Consider the following 20,742-nt stretch of genomic DNA (forward strand, 5'->3'; position numbering starts at 1 on the left):
TAATTGGGGGGCAGCTGTTCATACAATGAATAATAGATATAACAATCAATTATATGCCTGAGGAAAAGCATACAGGCAGAGGGAACAGCCAGTGCAAAGGCCCTGGGGCAGGAGCACATCTGAGATGTTGGACAATGCAAAGAGGCCAGCATGGCCGATGCAGAGTGAGTCAGGGGGAAGAGTGGTAAAAGTGACCAGACAAAAGTGACCAGACTTTAAGAGGGTTGGGGGTGGGGGACTGGTGTCATCATCATGGCCTCCTAGTTCACTGTGAAGACTCTGAGTGGGGTGAGATCCCCTTGGGAATTTTGAGTAAAGGAGGGCTGCTATCCCCCTTAGATTTTAACTGAATCCCTCTGGCTGCAGCGTGAAAACTAGACCGCAGGGGCCAAGCGTGGCACCTGGGAGAACAGAGAGTAACACACAGAAAGATGTTCGCATTAGAGTAGTAATTTTCTTAAAAAGCTACACAATAGTATGTACAGACATTGTACTATGGTCATGTGCGCCGTGACCACTGGGGGAAGCTGGGTGAAAGGAACATGGGGCCTCTCTATGCTCTTTGCAATGTTTACATTGCAAAGAGTTTACAACTATTTCCAAAAAAAAAGTATATACAGAAAAATCCCATTTTGTTTAAAAAGTATCTATGCAAAGAGATGACACTGAAATCTTTACCTTAAAAACTGAACACAATTTTTTCTTGTGTATATTTTATAAGTTTTTTTCAATGTTCCCTTACTACTTTTGTAATTTCAAGAAAAAGCTTTTATAAAACCATCTAGACTCATCCAAACTTAAGGGATCACAGACAGTAAGGAAATGAAGTATGAGGGCAGTTCAGGAAAACAATTCTTTCTACAAAGGCTGACCCGGGGCCAAGAGTAAGTGGTTTGACAGATTTGGAGACTGACCTGACCCAATGATGGCACATTTGAACATCGTCCGATTTATGGCCACGGCTTTAACACACTGCATCCAACTCCCAGTCATCACATGCCATGCTTGCTTTGGAGGAGGCTGTCACCCCCCTGGTGGTTCCATTTGTCACCAGAAACTGACATGTTTGGATAACACACCAGCCCTCACCATGTTGTCTAGCGCTCCTGGGCACTCTGCCCCCCGTGCCCCCCTCCCCCGCCCCGACATCTCTGTAACAACCTGTCTGAGTTTGAGTCGCCCTCCAGCATGTGAGCTGCTTGAGGGCAGGAACACGGACTTGCTGGGCCCAGAGTAGGAACTGTGATGCCACCTGTCAGAAGAATGACTCCAAACTTTGCTCGTACAGAAAGTGGCCACTCACTTTTGTCGATTCTGCTTGGTCTCTTAAAGCAGGAACCGCTTTTCAAAAATTCCCCTCAAGGAAATAAATAACAAACATATAAGCTAGAAAAATATGAGACATAGTGCTTTATAGTGAACCTACCAGGTGTCCCTCCAAACCCCAAAAGGAGCCTCAATGCATTATTTAATATCTTTTCAAGAAACAAAGCTCTGGATACAATTTTTTCCTCTCTCCCTCCCTCCCTTCCTCTGTCCCTTCTCTTTTATCTAACAAATATATACAGGTCATCGCCTGTGTTCTAGAACACATGCCAAGCAATGCAGTACAGTGGAGAATAAGAAAGACAGGGTTCTTGCTCTCAGGAAGCTTGCAGGGTAGGAGGCAGTCAGACGTTAAACAAAGGTACAGATAAAACAACTTAACTACCGTGGCCATGAGTTCCAGGAAAGAGACATTCTCAGCACAGAGAGAGATGAGGAGGGGTGGGGGGGGCAGTGAAGGCTTCCCAGTAGAGGTAACTTTTTGTTTTCCAGACAAAAATGTTAATATTTATTTCCATACGGAAGTGCTTGGGATACTAGGCTAGGAGACATTTGAAAGAAGTCTGACAATTATTCCAACCAATAATGGCCAAGTTTGGATTTAGGAGCCAATCAGAATAGGAAAAGAAAGAGCAAAGGGCATGCATGGACATAATTACAACAAGAATGAATAGGTCAGGCTTATTTGTATCAGATAAGAGAAAATGGAAGTTGACCTTAATTAACATCATGATAACAGGCCAAGGCCAATTACAGATAAGCACAGAGGACAAAATAAGCAAGAGTGATGTTCTTACAGGTCCTACATTAATGCTCCACAACACAGAGAAAGTTGGAGAGGGTAGTATCTCTTTGTGGTGTGGGGCTATCCCACATACTGAGGACATCAGTCATCCCTGGCCCCGTCCACTAAATGCCAGGGGACAGTCCCTAGTTAGTGTAACAGCCACAAACACCCCACCAATTTCCAGTGCACCCTTCTTCCTGCCTAGTGTCCTTGGGTTAGCTTAAATGTCACTGCCTTGCCTCCTTAGGGGGCTCCTTCTGTAGACCAGGGCTGGGTAGTGGCCCAAGGATGGGGTTGGGGGGAGGAGTTTAGGGAGGAGAACGGATGAAATGGGGGTGCAAAGACCTGCTAAGGTGTGGGGCACTCTGAGCAGGTGACAGCAAGCACATTTCACAGTGGGGAGGGGTTCACACTGATCCCACAGGACAGCCTCCTCTTAGAATATGTGTGCCACGCCCATCCTCCCTGGGACCCTGGGCTGTGAACCCCAAGCAGTGGACACTGGGTCTGCAGAGGGAGAACCTGAAGGGGGAGCCCACGATGGGTGAAGGGCACATGGTCGAAAAGACTGTAGTCAGGAGGTCAGTACAAGAAGGGAGGTCGTCCCCACCCAAAAGGGGCCACCGTTTCCTAGGGCAGGGTCTCTCGATCTTGGCACTGTTGACATTTGGGGCTAGATTGTTCTCTGGGGTAGAAGCCGTCCTGAGCACTGGGGGATGTTGAGCGGCATCCCTGACTTCTCCCCACTAGATGCTGTTAGCACGTCCCAGATGTGACAATCAAAAATATCTCCAGACATTGCCAAATGCCCCTTGGAGGGCAAAACTGCCCCCAGTTGAGAATTGCAAACTTGGACCAAATAATTTTTTGGCTGAACGATGAGTTTGTCTTCCCAGAGGCTAGTAGAGTTGCTTATGGGCAGCGGACTCCACAAAGTGATGGAATCATGCCCTACATCCTTCAGCGGATGTAGGACCCAAGCTGCTCCAGTGTCCCTTTCAGAGATCCCCAGGATTAAAAGGACACTGGGGTGAAGGCTGGGCTGGGGGAGGGTGTCAGAAAATGGATTTGTGGAGGTGAGCTGGGCCCAGGTCATTGGACTTTATTCAAGGGACGTGGTTAGGTTTTAAATTTATTTATTCATGGCTGTGTTGGGTCTTTGTTGCTGCGCGCGGGCTTTCTCTAGTTGCAGTGAAGGGGGTCTACTCTTTGTTGCGGTGCGTGGGCTTCTCATTGCAGTGGCTTCTCTTGTTGCGGAGCACAGGCTCTAGGCACGCGGGCTTCAGTAGTTGCGGCTCACGCGCTCTAAAGCACAGGTTCAGTAGTTGTGGCGCGTGGGCTTAGTTGATTTGCGGCATGTGGGATCTTCCCGGACCGGGGCTCGAACCCGTGTTCCCTGCACTGGCAGGTGGATTCTCAACCACTGCGCCACCAGGGAAGTCCCACGGTTAGGGTTTTATTTGTTTGTTTGTTTGTAATTCTGCTGTGATGGAAATCCTCTGATTTCATTTTAAAAGCTCGCTCTGGCTGTTGGGTAGAGAACACAATGTTTGAGCCAGAAATAGAAGCAGAGACCAGTGAGGACTGCCTGCTGGCTGCCAGGTGGGAGATGACGGGGACCGGGGCTTGGATTCAGCTGTGGTGGTAGAGGTGAGGAGAGGCAGATGGGTTCAGAGTCCAGGATGGTGGCTGTGATGTTGGACCAGGTGGACTGGGTGAGGAGAAGAATCACTTCTAGCAGCTTGGTTTTAGCCTCGATTGGTGATACCCTAACATGAGATGGGGAAGACTGAGAGGAACAGGTAGGGTTGGGGTGAGGGAGGCAATGTGGAAACCAACAGGACCATTTTCTTTCATTTATTTTCTTAAATTTTGTTCTCAGCCAGAACCCTAATCTCTCTGAGCATCAGTTTCCTCAACTGTGAAATGAAGAGAAGAAAGCCTACCTCACAGGGATGCTGTGCCCACTAGGATCTTCTCAGCTGCAAGTAACCATGGCTTAAATACCAAGGATATTTAATGATCTCACATAACAAGATGTCTTGGAGGTAGGTGGTTCCGGGTGGGCTTGGTGGCTCAGCAAAGCCACCAGGATTCAGGGTCTCTCCATCCTTTTGCTGTCTCTCCTCTTGCACCGGTTTTCCATCTTCGGACTTGTTGCCACATGGTTGCCAGAAGCTGCCATAGCCATCACATTCTCACTCGGTCCCACACAAAGATAGGAACAAGTAGAGTAAACAGAGAGGCTCTCTTCCAGTATTGAATGTCCCTGGCCACACTGACTGTATCAAAGGTGGGCCCATGACCCAGCCCAGGCCATTCAGAAAAAGCAAAATGGAATTCTTGTTTAGAACTCCTGATGTAACCCTGAGGATATACCCTTTTGGTGTTGGACTGGAAGCTGGGAGGATGTAAGCCTGGAGCTCCTTAGGATCCCGCACATACAGCCTGCCTAAGAGGAAGGCAGGGCCTGTGGGACAGCATCTGAGCACCTGGATGCAGCCATGCCTGAAGCGAGACCAGACAGCAATTGCCTTTTCAGTTATGTAATCCAGTATATTTCCTATTTTGTTTAAGCCTATGTGAGCTAGGTTTCTCTCACAGTTGAAGGAGACTTGACTGATGTAGCTTGCAATAAGAGTTTTTTCCTTCAATTCTAGGGTCTCTAGAGATAAACAAGTGTATGAAAGTCTTAGTCAATGCAGGCTACTACAACAAAAATACCACACACTGAGTGGCTTAAAAAATAAACATTTATTTCTCACAGTTCTAGAGGTTGGAAATCCGAGATCCAGGTGCTGGCTGATGTGGTGTCTGGTGAGGGCCCACTTCCTGGTTTGCAGATGGCTGTCTGTCTTCTCACTGTATCCTCACATGCTCTCTTTGGACCACAGCTAGAGGAAGCAAGCTCTCTGGTGTCTCTTCTTACCAGGGATTGAACCCACACCCTTGGCAGTGAAAGAGTCCTAACCACTGGATGGCGCGGGAATTCCCTGCCCTACCTCCTAATACTATCACATCGGGGGTTAGGATTTCAACATACGAATTTTGGGGGGGGACACGAACATTCAGTCGATAACAATGACTTATCTTAGTAAATACAAATCTTTCCACAAAAGCTAGTTTAAAATAATAATAAAACAAAATTCTAGAGCAGCTTTTTAATCTGGGGTGCAGTTGCAGAGGAGTCTTTCTTAATTCAGATGGTGTGGGTGGTATTCAGGCAGCTGCTACATTATGCTTTTGTATTTACAAATAATCATTGTGGCATTGTTGTTATAGAAAAGAGTAGAACCATGTAAATGGCAATAAGTTGGTCAATGGTTAAAAACATTAAGTACAGCTGTATACTGAAATACTAGGCAGCTATTTTAAAAAATGTGGTAGGTAGCTTTCTCTAATACTGATGATACGGGTCGATGTCCAAGATGCATATGTAAGTGGAAAAAGCAGATAAAAATCAGTGTGTCTAATACGCTTCATTTGTAGCAACCAATAAAGAAGACAGTGTGAAAACCTTTGCCTGTGAATGTATACAAATCTCCAGGAAGATAAACAAGAAACTCACAGTGGTGCCTGAGATGGGATGGGAATCGGTGCTTGCAGAAAAAGAGAAGCAAACGTTTTTATCGCACAGCCCTTTGTACCTTTTGAATATTCAATCCCGTGAATGGACTACCTCTTTTAAATAAATAAATCACATACATGCAAATGACAAAAATGACAAAAACCGACAAGCGGAAATCGCAGATACCACATTGAAACATTGGCTTGGAATCTGGCTCAGACTTTAAGTCGTGTGAGGGAATTAGGCCTTCCTAACAGAATCCACTTAAGGAATATAATGCCTTCCACGGATTTGGTGTTGGCCCCGATATTCCAGAATCAATGCTGAGCTCTGCTCTGAGTTTCACCATCATAAAGGTGTGCAAAAGACAGACACATCCCAATGTCTCTGTGGCTTTCCCTGTGTGTTGGTAGTCACAATGATTTGTTTTGTTCCTTTGTGCCTTTTTAAAAAAAATAACATTTTTGTGCTGCCTATTTGGTAATGAACAGTGGGAAAAATGAACGTTGTTTAGAATTAATGTAATGACGAATAAATTCCCATAAGAAAACCCAGAAAAGGTCTTTAAACTCAATGAAAAAATAAAAAGAGACTTCCGCCTGGCTCTTGAGGCTGTAAGACGTCTTTTCTTTCTTAGAAATATTAAGCTCCCAACAAGTAGGTTAAAAACGTTACCCTCCGGGGCTTCCCTGGTGGCGCAGTGGTTGAGAGTCCGCCTGCCGATGCAGGGAACACGGGTTCGTGCCCCGGTCCGGGAAGATTCCACATGCCGCGGAGCGGCTGCGCCCGTGAGCCATGGCCGCTGGGCCTGCGCGTCCAGAGCCTGTGCTCTGCAACTGGAGAGGCCACAACAGTGAGAGGCCCGCGTACCGCAAAAAAAAAAACACAAAAAACTTTACCCTCCATTAAATCCTAAAATAGTGAAAGTGAATGATCCATCTCCCCAGTGTCATGTTTCCGGATGGGACAATGATTATGAATGTCTCTTGGATCTGACGCTCCATTAAGTCCTGTTAGGAAGAATACTTTCCAGCTCCAAGACACAATTAATATCTTACTGGCAATGGCATTCTTGAATAGATGACTGGGATTTTAATTACACTCAAGCAGAAAGTAATACTTTCTAGGGCTGGGTAAAAACACTCTTCGGAAGTAAAGTTGGGGGCCATAAAGACTGGGGATTACTTTAGCTAGTCATTTGTAACAGGTAAATGGTTGTGTTTCAACTTCCTGGAGTTAGGGCTGGAGAAGAAGAAGAGGATATTTTAGGAGGAGGAAGGAGAGTCCAGCCGAGGGAGGTGAAGGTCTTTAAGAATTTTTCCATGGTTGAGAATTCATAAAAAACAAGAGTATTGATTATAAAAAGGACAGAACTTCAGAATTAACATTTCTACAAATCGGTAAGTTATCCATTCATGTTGTTTACCCAGTGCATTAATCGTTACTATAGGAAATGCAAGCATCTTCCCAAAAGTTGGTGAGATGGAAAACTGGAAAACAGTCACCAGATGACTTGCACAGTCTAACACAGTGGTTCTTTTTTTTCTGGCCTCACCATGCAGCTTGCAAGATCTCAGTTCCCCGACCAGGGATTGAACCCGCGCCCTCGGCAGTAAAAGCGTGGAGTCCTAATCACTGGACTGCCAGGGAATTCCCTAGCCCAGTGGTTCTTAAGCAGGGATGATCTTAAGCAGGGGATATCTCACACTGTCTGGAGATATTTTTGGTTATCACAGCTGGGGGGGGGGGTGGGTACCTCTGGCATTTAGTGGTCCAGGGATGCTGCTAAACCTATATGCTTTTTGTTATACTACGTACACCATTTTATTTAATTAATTAATTTAATTTCAATTTGAAAGCAGTCACTGTTTATTAACTGACCAGATTACAAAAGTAATCATGGTAGATACCTTAGTTCATCCTTCTAATAAGCCTGTTGATCTGGTCTTCCCTGTTGCCAGCATTTCCACCTTCTACAAAATGGGTGGTCTTTTCCTTCATTCCACCTCGTGGAGAAGACAATTTGAAGGGCCACAGGAAGTTGTTTGCTTCTTTGAAACGTTTTCCAACAGTATAGATCTCATGAATCAGATCCTCCATGCAGATAATACTGTATTTGCCAAGAGGCAGAGCAATCAACGCATTATCTGTTAGAGCAATTCGCTTCTTGGTGATTTTGCCATAATCACGCTTGTAGATCAGTTCATTTACTGACTTCAGGTTGGGGTACTCCCACGCAATGTACGGTTCCACAATTCTCAGCATGTTCACTGAAGCCTTGTTGAGCTTCACAAAGGTGCCACTGAAGATCTGATGGAGGCGAAGAAGCTGTAACACCTGTCGAACCTTTGGGCTCACACCACTGATACCTCCGATCCTGATGACAAATGCCAATTTGGGTTCAGTGGGTACGTAGAAGTTGCTGGCTTTTCTTGCCATCCTAGCCATTCGAATTTCAGTTCTTATGTACACCATTTTATACCTGGACTTCCTTATTTACTATATCTTCAAGTTTGTTCCATATCAGGATAGAGCACACTATATTATTTATGTATGTTATAAATACATATTTTGTATGTTACAATTATGCAAGAAAACCCACTTATTGTCTTCTCTTTTAATGTATCCATCTCACTAATTGCTTTATATAATTAAACTTTTTTCCATAGAGCACCACCTTTTCCTTGAAAATCCATTTCTCAAACACCGGATGCTACATTTGGTTGCCAGGTCACATCACACAAAAAGAAATCTTGGAAGAACTACACTTAATTAGTTCTCTATTTTAAAAACGTGCACGCCTCCTTTCCTCCCTCACTGGGGTTGGTAACGTATCTAGAAATGGCTGGATGGACCTGGCGAGACCCCCAGGTAAACTGAGTGTCCTAGAGGGCACGTTGGCCTCCTCAAGTTACTGGTCACTGCTAATTAGTTTAGAGAGTATAAACCCTTCATATTCTCAAATTCCTTTTTCAAAGCAACAGGAGGCTTAAGTCGCCACAGATGTGAATGATGTCATGAAGAGGGACTTCAGGAGATGCAGTCGAAACCATCTGAAGCTCACAAGGCAGCGCAAAGCCACCGGCATGGCCCTCCGCTAATAGAATTTAGCCAGGACAAGAGCCATCCAGCTTGTTCCACCAGGAGCTCAGTGCCTCTAATAGATTCTGAAAAAAACATGCCTTTTGTTGTTTCAGTTCGGGCTTAAGAAAAAAGAAAGCGAAAAATAAAGTTGGAAATACATCTTTTGTTGGAAATTTGACCAGTATATTATCATAGGGTATTTTCCTTACTGTGATAAAAGCGGTGATTTCGTAAAACTTATTTTGTGTAATTCCCTTCATTGCTTTCCTGGTTACATATTCGCTATATATATTAATTCCACAAAAAATGTATGGAGGGTCCACTTTGTGCCTGGCATGCTTCCAGGACTGGTGATATAGGATGAAGAAGGCAAACCAACAAAAAATCAAGCGTTACAAAACATATTCCATGGAAAGGAAAGACTATGAGCCCACCCACTCCAGAGACCATGGGTTTCTCCAGTGTTTTTCCTTCCATGCCTATGCTAACATATAATATTTTACAGTGATGGGGATTTCTTGTATGGATATGTATATACTTACACAGACATACAGATATTCACAGTAACATCTGTGAGGGGAATAAAAATCTCCCAAATAAGTGATTTAAAAAATATTCCTATTTATCTTTAATCTGCACACAGATTAAAATTGCTGACGCTCTGAACCATATTCTACACTGAAAAGAATTCTCTGCCTTTGCTTGTGGGTCAATGTTGTCACATTTATAGGAATAAAAATGACAGTGATTATAACCATCATCATAGAAGTGAAAATGCTCCATTACTGAGGTCTGGCTGCATGACAGGTACACTATAAAGCATGTTTATAATGTACTGCATTTGGGCTGGCTCTGGAAATCACACAGCAGCCCTGGGAGGCTGGGTGAGATCCAGCCCCAGGTGGAGATGAGCACGGGAGGTGGGTGCCGGTGGGGGGGGGGGAGGGGCTCAGAGCAAGTACTTAGCAGCTCCCAGCACAGATCTGCTTGGCTTCTAAGCGCCACATTTCCCACTCTAATACCATCTAAGCAAGCAAACAAGCATCCACAAAACCTGCAAATCGACACGTAGAAAACTAGGCTGTTGTTTGTCATTTTGATGGAGCAAGCGCACTACAGAAAAGCAGGATTTCTAAGTCTCTCATTCTGTGCTGTCACTAGAGGGTGACTCTAGGTGAGTCGAGTCCCCTTGCCTGGATACGAAATGAGATGAATATTCAAAACATGGATCCCAAAGGGGTCCTGTCCTATGAGGATTAAGCCAGACAGCGCATGTTAAAAAATAGAAGAAAAAAAATCTGTAAATTGTAAAGTGCTTTCCGAATCTTAATTATCCTGGTTTTTTTTTTTTTGGTGAGATTGTCTCATTTTATTTTTTATTGACATGCAATTCACCTAACATGAAATTAACTGTTTTAAAGTGTATAATTAAGAGGCAGAGCTCACGCGTGATGTTGTGCAACCATCAAACCATACTATCTTCATGAACATAAATATATACATATGTCGCACGTGACAATGTTGGGCATCGTTCTTTGATCCTTTAGTAATTTAGTGCCCCTCAAGGACACTAGGCTCCTGCAAGAGTCTCCCAACCCCTAGACCTCTAGCTCACACAGGGTTTCCTGCCTCTTCTCAATCCTATCATTGAATTTCAAAGCCTTACAATTGCACCCAACAAATTGCTATGGGTATTTATTCATGGTCTTTGTGATATTTGCTGTTTTACAAAGCCAAGGGAATGTCTGGGTCTCTGATAGGCTACAAAGCCAAAAATAAATCCAGGTAACACGATAAAATTTTAATTATAACCATCCTTGGTTTTCAAGACACCCAAATACTGGGTAATTGTACACAAACTGAAAACAAAACCCCTCCACTCCCAACCCTGTCTGGTTGCTGGGAAGTTCTAGAAATAAATATTTCTGTACAAGACCTTTGTACAGAAATACAGAAGCCAGTTCAAAGCCTTTTCCATATCTGATAACTGGAGCTATCACTTCTTTTTAAATGCAAATAAGTTATTTCGGATATTATTAGAAAAAAATTAAACTAGATTATTTGCAGCATAGTGAAGGAAGATTACTTTTAGCAGTGATGCATGTTTCCACAGGGATCAGTCCTGTTTTAATTTCTAGACTGGCAGTTCTATAGATTCACAAATAAAGAGAGGCCCTGGCAATTTCTATAAAGCCACAAACAAGCCCTATGTTTCTGTTTCTTCTGATGAAATGCTCTGGGTCAGGCAGTGTGTTTGTGATCACACCAAAGTAGCAGCATCCAGTTCAAAGTGGAGGAAGAACAGTCTTAACAATGTAAGAATTTCCAAAAGTCCAAACATCCCTGGCCACGCCGCTCCCACAAATGGAAATGGTGTCAGATCTGCATCATAATTGATCCTCCAGATTTCCATCCACAAAAGAAGGATGTGGTCAAATAGAACAAACAACACCAGGGACAACAGAGGAGCCTTCTTGCTAACGTTCCCCTCCCCTCCGCCCACTGAAGTTTAGCAACCGACATCAATTTCAGCGTAATGCTCAAGATACAATCACGGTAGAGGTTTATGGCATGTTACGAAGAGCAGGGGACAAGCACATGCTATTTTCCTCCTTGAGATGTGAGCTGCTGATAAATCTTCACTGTAGAGGTTTTTCCATAATTCTTTGATTCTTCAAAAGCAAAGCCATTTTGGGAGTCTAAGCTTTTTGCTCCTGACCCCACAAACACAAGGGGGAGGGGAAAAAAGAGTGAAAATGAGGGAGAGCAAGAGAAAAAAGAACAAAAATTTTTGATACAGATAAAAGAAATTAAGCGAGCCATAAAGTCTGGGCTTTGTTTTAACTGGGTTGTAAGGTCCTGCTGTGCTGCCCATAATCCAGCTGGGAGAGGGGCCCCTGCTGGGTGGCTAATTAAAACAATTATAAATACAAAGAAGGTATCAATGGCATTCCGAGACTCAAACAAAGAGATAAAGCATTGAAGATTTAAATTGTCAATGGTCAATCTCTCTTCAGGGGATTCTGAAGAGGAGTCCGTGTCCCCAAGACCCCCCAACTCCTTTTTTATACTGACTTACATCTGGTTACTCGGGACCCTTCCTTCTGTTGGGTTTACAGACATCAAAATATGTCAATGATGGAATTAAGGGAAAGTATAGGCACGGAAAGACTCCGATGTCTTAGCATATCAGAACAGTGGATCTGAGTTTAAAAACTAAAATCCTATATGGGGAAAAAGGCCCCTGCCCCTCCTTTGGAATCGCTATTTTCAAAAACAAGAAAACAGAAAAGATCTTGAGACTTTTTGCCCCGATTCAAAGTGACAAAATGAAAGTCAACATGAAATGTGATTAGAGGGTTTTTTTTTTTTTAAAGTACTGTGGGCAGTTTTAGGAATGTTGAAAATGTAGCAAGTGTGCTAGAATACTACTTCAATGGATTTTTAAAAAGGGAGTTGCAGAATTAAACGGTACTCCCCAGCAAAAGTGAAAATCTTTCTTAATTTCTTAGACCAAACTTTTTTTTTTTTTCTGCTTTCTGGCTTTTATAGGTTGAACCCTAAAAGAAACACTCAGAAGTATACTAACCTAGAGTTGCATAAATTAGTTCTCTGGTTATGGTAAAGATCCTAAAAAGGTGTGAAACTGAAAGCCACAGGTAAGAACTAATTTATGCAACTGTAGGAAAATGTCTGAGTAGGTACAACGCAGGACAAAATAAGTGTCAGATGTAGATTCAAATGTGGGATGAGCAACGTTCCTGATTCCTTTAAGGAACAGGATCCAGATACTCCTGCACGCGTCTGTAGTGCTGAGACAGTCCCTCACTGCACTTTCAGAACCTCTCGGGACTCAATCCCAGAGCAGAACAGGTCGCAAACGTTTTCAGGGGCGTCCCTCGGGGAGGGTGGTCTGTTTGCTCTCATGAGTGGGGTCTGACCACTGAGAGCCTGCACTTGGGGGTTGGTCAGCGGGGCTTCAGGAGAAAGACCCCAAAGCTCCGATTCGCTAAGGCTCACCCTTAAAAGGAGCAATACCTCTTTCCACCCAGAAAGAAAGTAACCCGGCGGCGTAGCTGGTGAAAGCCTGTTAAGGAGGAAGCAGTTAAGGTAGAGGCAGCTGATAAGGACCCAGTGGGGGTCGGAGCCCAGAGGCATCCTCTCTCACTCTCCCTTCCCAGCTCCTCCCCTACCATCCCTCTCCGCGTCCCCCTTCTCCGTCTGTCTTATTTTGCCTCCAGTGGCGAGGGGATTGAGTCTTTCTTGGGGTTATCAATGCCCTACCATCCTTTGACTTAGTGTTATTTCTTCCACCAATTAACCGGAAGATGCGTCTCTTTCCCGGTGTCAAAATAATATCAATAAAAAGGTCTGAGAGACTGAATGGAAACATTGGCCCAAAGCATTTGCAGCAATGATGATGATTAGTAAAAAGAAAGATAGGATTTGACCAAAATGACTTTTTTTCTGGGATAGGAATGTTGCCTCATAAAGCACCTTTGCTGCTTCAAGTATTTTGAAGTTATTATGTAACCAGAATATTAATACAAAGCACAGAAACTCCTCTAGTTATGTGTTCAACTCCGAGCTTTCCCGGATTTGAACACAACTCCACGCGGAAGCAAAAGTGTGACAACTCTGCTCAACGCCAACAGAGGGCGATAGATACTGGGATCTGTCACTTGAGTTCTGGTCAAAATTTTTAGGCTAAGGCAAAACTGAAACTCAGATGCACTCAGGGGGCAGAGGAAAACGGACAGGCAGATCTGCCAACAACATTCGTGGGTTATGGCTCGCACACCGTATGCCAGGAGGCGTGCAAGTCATTAAACAAATCTCAAAACATTTAATTTCCCACTTTGACACGTATACATTCATAATGACAAAAGCAAAACATATGTGTCAAGTTATTGTTTATATATGATTAAAAGTCTGCAAACAACCAGAGGAGAGAATTTACTGATTACTGCACATGTCTGGGTGTCCTGTTGATGGGCCTGTGATATTCATATGAGTAACAAACATAATTCATAAGTTATTATTTATCCCATTTCTTTTTGTTGTTTCCATTTCAGTAGACTCATAAAATGTATAGTTACAGTCAGGTTTTTACATAATTTATATTCTATTGACCAAAGACTGAAATATTTTTGTAAAGATTCAGATAATAAATGTTTCAGGTTTTGTGGTCGATCTCATATATTCTTGGTTTGTTGTACAAACCTTTAAAAATATAAAAACCATTCTTAGTTCATGGGGTAAATATAGCCCTTAGGCTGTTCGAAATAAAATCCTGTCATTTTTTGACCCCTCATTTTGTCAATAATCATCTAAAAAATGGAAAACAATCAAATACAATTATCAAAGTATAAAAAATGTGAATACTCATTAAAAAATTAGATGTTATAAATACTTCACAAATGTTTTAAAATCTTTTTCTACCAAAATGTCCAAAATTATTTAAGATGGAAAGGTAAAATACAAATGATAATTGAGATCAAGCTTTACATAAAAATTATTTACACAAAGCTGAAATATATATATATAGTTAAAAGAATTTGTTAAATCCCATTAAATATTCATTATAAAAATAAAACTACTTTCAATTTTAGCATTCAGTGTTTGTCCAGCTGCCAATGTTGAGAATCTAAGCCTGTTACCTCAGGACCAAGGTATAAGCAAATTGAAGAGTTATATGAATTAATATTACAAAATGTCCTGGTACAAATACTGTGCTCTTTGTAAGCACCTCTAGAATAATGAATTGGGACAATGCAAAACAAGAAAGGGGTTGCTCTGGTATTGCTATGGAGATGGGCTATACAAGTATCTGATGCATTTACGGCATGGGAGAAGGCTCCGACAGTTAATTCAGTCGTCTTTTCTCTTTCCTAAGTGCTTCCCATGCTCAAATCCTCCATGCACCATGAAGCAGTGTTGTCTGATGTTGGCAGCAGTATGACAACAAACCTTCAAGGCATTCAGAGGCAAGTGCCTTTTGCTTTGCAGAATGCGACCAGAGATGTGAAGTGTTTCCCGGGGTCTGAACGGTGTCAGTCACAAGCGTGCCTGTTTAATGCCATGGGTTGCACAATGCCACCGCTGAGTACCAGATGTTGAAGGGCAGACTTGCCCATGACTTTTAGCAAATTTTTTTTTTGTGTGTTTTATATTCAGAGACACAAAAGTGAGGAGTCCAGGGCAGAGGCTCCTCTTGCCCAAGTCTAAAGGGAGACTGCAGGCTAGATTAAACAAACAACGCTAAGTGGGAAGATGAAGGGCCGCTGACACTAAGGGGCAGAATCAGAGAGATGACAGGACATGGTAGAGATGCAGTGATCTGGGGAGCCCATGCCCTGTCTAAAGAGAACTGTCAACATTCTGCCCTTACCAATCACTGACATGTAGGAAAGTGGACCTGCTGTTGCTGGACTGTCTGATTTCTCAAGAGAATGCTAAATTCTGGGTTTTTATATGAAAAAAAAATATTACAAATAATCCAAGTTAAAAAATAAAAGGCACATTTGAGGGATTAAATCTTTAGGCTGGACTGATTATTAAAGCCACCATGATCAGCCTTCTGGTCTACCGCATTTTCCTATTTGTGCTTATTTCTGAAGGGTTTATGATCATTAATTATTCATTTTTGATAAATACTAAAGCAATGACAGAGTCAAATGTGGGGAAGAAGAGGTATGTGATTAGGTTAGAAAAGAAAGTGAAGGTTCTATTTACACCTTCACTTCACACCTTAACAAGGGTTACCTGTGTTCCATCACTTAGACTTTGCATAATATGGACTCAGCAACGTCCTGTTTACAAGTAGAGAAGCCTCCATACCTGGACATGTTACTTTGTTTCTAGTTCTGTCACTAAGTTCAGATAATTTTTGAGAGATCTTCATTGTACTTCATTTTTAGTAATAGGAGAGTGAGTGGCAAAAAAATGCGAGATAAGAGAGTAAAAGGATGAAGTTAAGAGATCTGCAGGGAGTATTTCCAGATATGAAGACTCAGGACATGGGGTTACATCCTGTGGTTCTGGAAGGGCAAACAGAAGATATCTGGCCTAGGAGTTGGGGAGGGAGAATGCAAAGGGAAGGTACCAAGTTGTGTCAGGCATTTTGGAGCACAGGTGAGGTATCTACAGAGAGGTTAAGAGGTCAAACTGTCCCAAGTTCAAAACCCAGTTTTAATTGTTACAAGCTGGAAAAAGTTGCTTCTCCCTCTGAGCTTCTGTTTTATCATTTGTAAGAGGGTGATAATGATGACCTATCTCAAGGGGCTACTCTGGGCAATAAATGAGCTAATCAAAGTGAAGGTCTGGTGCACATTCCTCAGTAAGTACTCAGTAAAGCTGGCCACTGTTAGGAGAATCATTGGGATTAGTGATGGGAACTTGGGAATCATCAGCAGAAAGGCAGGCAACTGAAATCTGAAGAGAACGGGGCAGGAGGCATATGTATTGGGGAGCATAGGGATTTGGGGGAATATAGGAAGGAAGTGAAACCCTCAAAGGGATCAGAGGAGGAACAGTCAGGTCGCAGAAAGGCCAAGACAGGGTTTAGGGAAGGCCCCAGTGTGGAAATAAAATAGAGACTTTATTTTCTGAACAGTGTGAATAGTGAAAGTGAGTTAGAATGGCATTTTATAAACTTTAGGGTACTGGGGAGGGAGATGTTTAAAGCACAGATTCCCAGAAAGCCTGACTCAGTGGTTCTGAGCTGGGGCCCAGGAATCTACAGGGATTCCAACTGCAGGTAGAAAAGCCGCTCTTGGAAGAACACTGTGTTAAGACAGAATACGCAGCCAGGGAGAAGAGACAGAGTAGCCACCATTCTTTCAAGGTAGTTGGTTAGAGTACACACGTGTTTCACCCTCCACTATCCACGCATTGAAGAAAGAAAAAAGTTTTCAAGAGAAAACAGGTTGCTTTCAACGGGTTGCTTGATAAGTAAAGGAAGGGATGGTGGCTAGTGGTGTTTATTTCTATATATATACAATGGCCAAGGGGACTTAAAACATCTGTGACCCTAGGCTTGGATGGGGGAATTAAATTGGTTGATTTTCAAGTGTTAAACCAACCTTGCATTCCTGAAATAATCCAACTCAGTCATGATGGATAGTGGGAAAGAGACACATTGATCAGACCTCAATCTCAGGTTCCAGGTTCCCTGTGCTGTCTCAGGGTTCAGGCAGGCATGACCTTCTATCCCATCAACACAACAGCTCCCTGAGACTTGGAAATAAACATCAGGTTTTCTAGAGCTGTGATCTTCAAACTGTTTTTCTCTCATACTCTATAAAATAATTTCTTAAAAGTATGTACTCCCTTACATGTTTTAAAGTTTATATCTAAATCTTCCTATGTTTAAACAGCTTAAAAGGATACTGGCACTATAATTATTTGTTATATAATTTCTTTAAATGTATTGAAAATAATCTAAATATCATGTATCCTGGACCTCCACCGTCACCCACTTAAATCATACATGAATAAGCTCTTCTTTAATAGTTGAAATTTTATGTCATTATTTAAGTTTTCTCCTTAAATTTGCACTTCAATTCCACATCCTCATGGAATTTTATATTAATGTAATAAATATTTTTTGCTTAGAAGTCTTTTATTCATCATCTTATCAAAATTCTCAGCAAGGAAATTTATACATAAGTTCAAAAAATTTAACTTCCTTTCGTCAGAACTGAGTCACTATTACAATTATTAATTTTTGTGTAATTGATGAAAACAAGGTGACTATACTACAAAATCAGAGCAACAGAAGTTATATCATTATTGAAGCTGGGTCATGGGTGCAGGGAGGATCATTATGATTCTCACTCCTCTGTATATGTTTGAAATTTTCCACAATAAAAAGTTAAAAAATATATTGAAGAAGCAAGTATGTTATAAGTTCTGGTTAAACATTCCTAAACAAAAAATGTAAAATTTTATTGGCAGTAACAATTTAACAAGATGGATGTGACTTTTAACAAGATAGATGGTCCCTTTCTTTGGTGCAGATCAAGTAGCAACCACTATTACCAGGTTCTTGCATATCTTTCCAGAGATACTGGATGCATATATGAAATAAATACTAACATATACTCTTTTTGATATATAAATGATAGCATATTGTGTGCACATTCTGCGCCCTATTCTTTTTTGTCAATGCACCTTTGTGGATGACTATGTCATATAAGTATATATGTATATATACAGACACTTGCTTTTTATTTCTAAAAATGTCTTCAGAGAATTCCATGAAATGGATGAACCATAAGTTATTTACCCAGACTCTTCCCTACTTGGTGGCATTTAAGTGGTTTCCAATCTTTTGCATTTATAATCGGTGCTGCAGTGAATAACCTTCACAAGTATTGCTTTGCTCATCTCTAATTTTATCTTAGAAAAAAAATCACAAGTTTTAAGACCAGTTTTAATAGAAAAATGCCTTTCAACAGCTTAAGAAATACTTTTCATAGATTTAAAAACTGACCAAATGTGATTCTTTTGGCTCACTTTCAGGTGGGGCGCTCGTCCCCTTCCTGCTTTTCTAATACAAAAGAGCCAACCTTGGTGACCTAATACAAATCTCACCTCTTGTTATTTATTTTCCAAATATTTAAGCACAGCTGATTGCTCTTTTTTTTTCTTCTGAAATGCCAGAGAAAGGAGAGGTAGCATTTATTCAGAATTTATGATGTGCATGTTCCATACTAGGAGATATTATCTCATGGAGCCCTCACAACAACCCAATGACATGGACATTGTTTAAAAATAAGAAAACTAGGGTTTCCCTGGTGGCGCAGTGGTTGAGAATCCGCCTGCCGATGCAGGGGATACGGGTTCGTGCCCCGGTCCGGGAAGATCCCACATGCCGCAAAGCGGCTGGGCCTGTGAGCCATGGCCGCTGAGCCTGCGCGTCCGGAGCCTGTGCTCCGCAAGGGAGAGGCCACAACGGTGAGAGGCCCGCGTACCACACACACAAAAAAAGTAAGAAAACGAAAACTCTGAGAGGTTAAGTCACTTGCTTAAGGTCACACAGCTAGTAAGTAGTAGAGGTAAAGATTCATCCCAGGTCTGTTCGATTTCAGGAATTCACTCACTGCCTCAGGAGCCTACAAAATATATCCCTGCTATCCAAGCCAACACTGCCTCGTACACTTCTAAAACTACTTTTAGGTTTATGGAAATATTTCAAAGATAGTACAGTTCTAGATATGCTTTATCTAGCTTCTCCTAGTTAACAAACTAAGAAATTAACATTGGTACAACACTATTAACTAAACTAGACATTTTGTTTATATTTAACCAATTTTCCCCACTCATGTTCTTTTTCGCTGCTTTGGGATCCAATCCAGAATACCACTTTACTTTTAGGATTTTTCTGTTACTTTTATTTTTTTCTTTCCTATATTTATCAGCTCCCCCACTACTTCCTGGAAGCAGAAATATTACTGAACGCGTGAGTCCATCCTAGTGTCCTAGGAACAGTGCTGGACCCACGACCATGGAGTCAATGGTGACGTGACATGATTTATCTGGCTTGGCCTGATTTATTAAAGTTCTGGCTGTAGAAGAAAACAGGTTTCCAGGGCTCTGGAATATCAGGTGTGCTAATGAACACCCCGTAAAGCAGGAGGGACACATCAGCACTTCGTCACCTTGTCTGCCAGGCGCCGGAGGAAGTGGGAGATTTGCTCATGACACCAGGTCATTTCCTCCCTCCCTGGCCTGACCTCCCAGCTCTTCCAGCAACAGCCAGTGGAAGCCACGGCCAAGTCACTTAGTGACATCTTAAGGTGAGGCAAAGAACTGACAGGGCACGCTGGTCCCACACTTGGAGGGGACCTTCCAAATCCAGAGTTCCCCTCCTTGGATGGGTTGCCACATGAAAATATGAGAAGTCTAGACACTGAATGGACATTAAACATACTTAATAAAAAGAAAATTTTGCTATGTAATTTTACCTGATCTCCATGATTATCTAGTATTTACTATCCATAGTAAGGTTTTTTAAATGCATGAGATTCATTCAACAAATATTTACTTAATACCAACTATGTTCCGTTACTATTTTAGGGGCTAGGTATAAGCAATAAATGCTAGAGTCCCAACCTCTGCCCTAAAAGAGGTTATATGGATATAGAGAGCAGATCAACAATCAATCAACATAGTATATAAGGCAAGTGAAATGTTAGCCATTCGTGCTAAGTGTTACATTCATTTAGTATGTATCTGAGCACCTGTGTGTGCCAGGCACTGTTCTAAATCTTGGAGAGGTGACAAGGAACAAAACTAAGGTGCTGAGGTCCCTTAGCTTTGAGATAAGACAGATTCTACTCAAAGGGAAGGTAATTTTAAATAGAAGGGTGAGGGAAGGCCTCTCCAAGAGAGTACCCTTTCATCTGAGATCTAAAAGATAAAAAAGATCAAAAAAGCGGGTGGAAAGAGCATTCCCAGCAAATGGGACAGCATGTGCAAAGGTCCTGAGGTGCAAAAGAGACTGGCAGGTTTGAAGAACTGAGAGAGAAGAACATAGTGGAGTGTGTGCAATGAGCAAGGGGAGAAAGCAGCCACGGTATGGAGGGAATTTCAGTCCATGGGAACGTGAAAGCCACTGGGCTAATCTGTCTGTTGCCATTTTGACATTTCCCAGAATCCCCTTCCCCATGGGTTCCAGGTTCTGCCAGTCTTCGTTGCCGTGCATGGGCTTTCTCTAGTTGTGGCGAGTGGGGGCTATTCTTTGTTGCAGTACGTGGGCTTCTCATTGCAGTGGCTTCTCTTGTTGCAGAGCACGGGCTCCAGTAGTTGTGGCACACGGGTTCAGCAGTTGTGGCTCGTGGGCTCTAGAGTGCAGGCTCAGTAGTTGTGGTGCATGGGCTTAGTTGCTCTGTGGCATGGGGAATGCCCCTGGACCAGGGCTCGAATCCATGTTCCCTACACTGGCAGGCGGATTCTTAACCATTGTGCCACC

At 42.4% G+C, this 20,742-nt stretch overlaps 1 pseudogene; it reads right to left on the reverse strand.

Annotated features, from left to right (window-relative positions):
* Positions 1–7,592: 7,592 nt before the first annotated feature.
* LOC136135436 (large ribosomal subunit protein uL30 pseudogene) lies at positions 7,593–8,769 on the reverse strand (annotated as a pseudogene).
* Between the last annotated feature and the right edge of the window lie 11,973 nt (positions 8,770–20,742).

This window comes from Phocoena phocoena, chromosome 15 (assembly GCF_963924675.1).
Source record: "Phocoena phocoena chromosome 15, mPhoPho1.1, whole genome shotgun sequence".
NCBI lineage: Eukaryota > Metazoa > Chordata > Mammalia > Artiodactyla > Phocoenidae > Phocoena > Phocoena phocoena.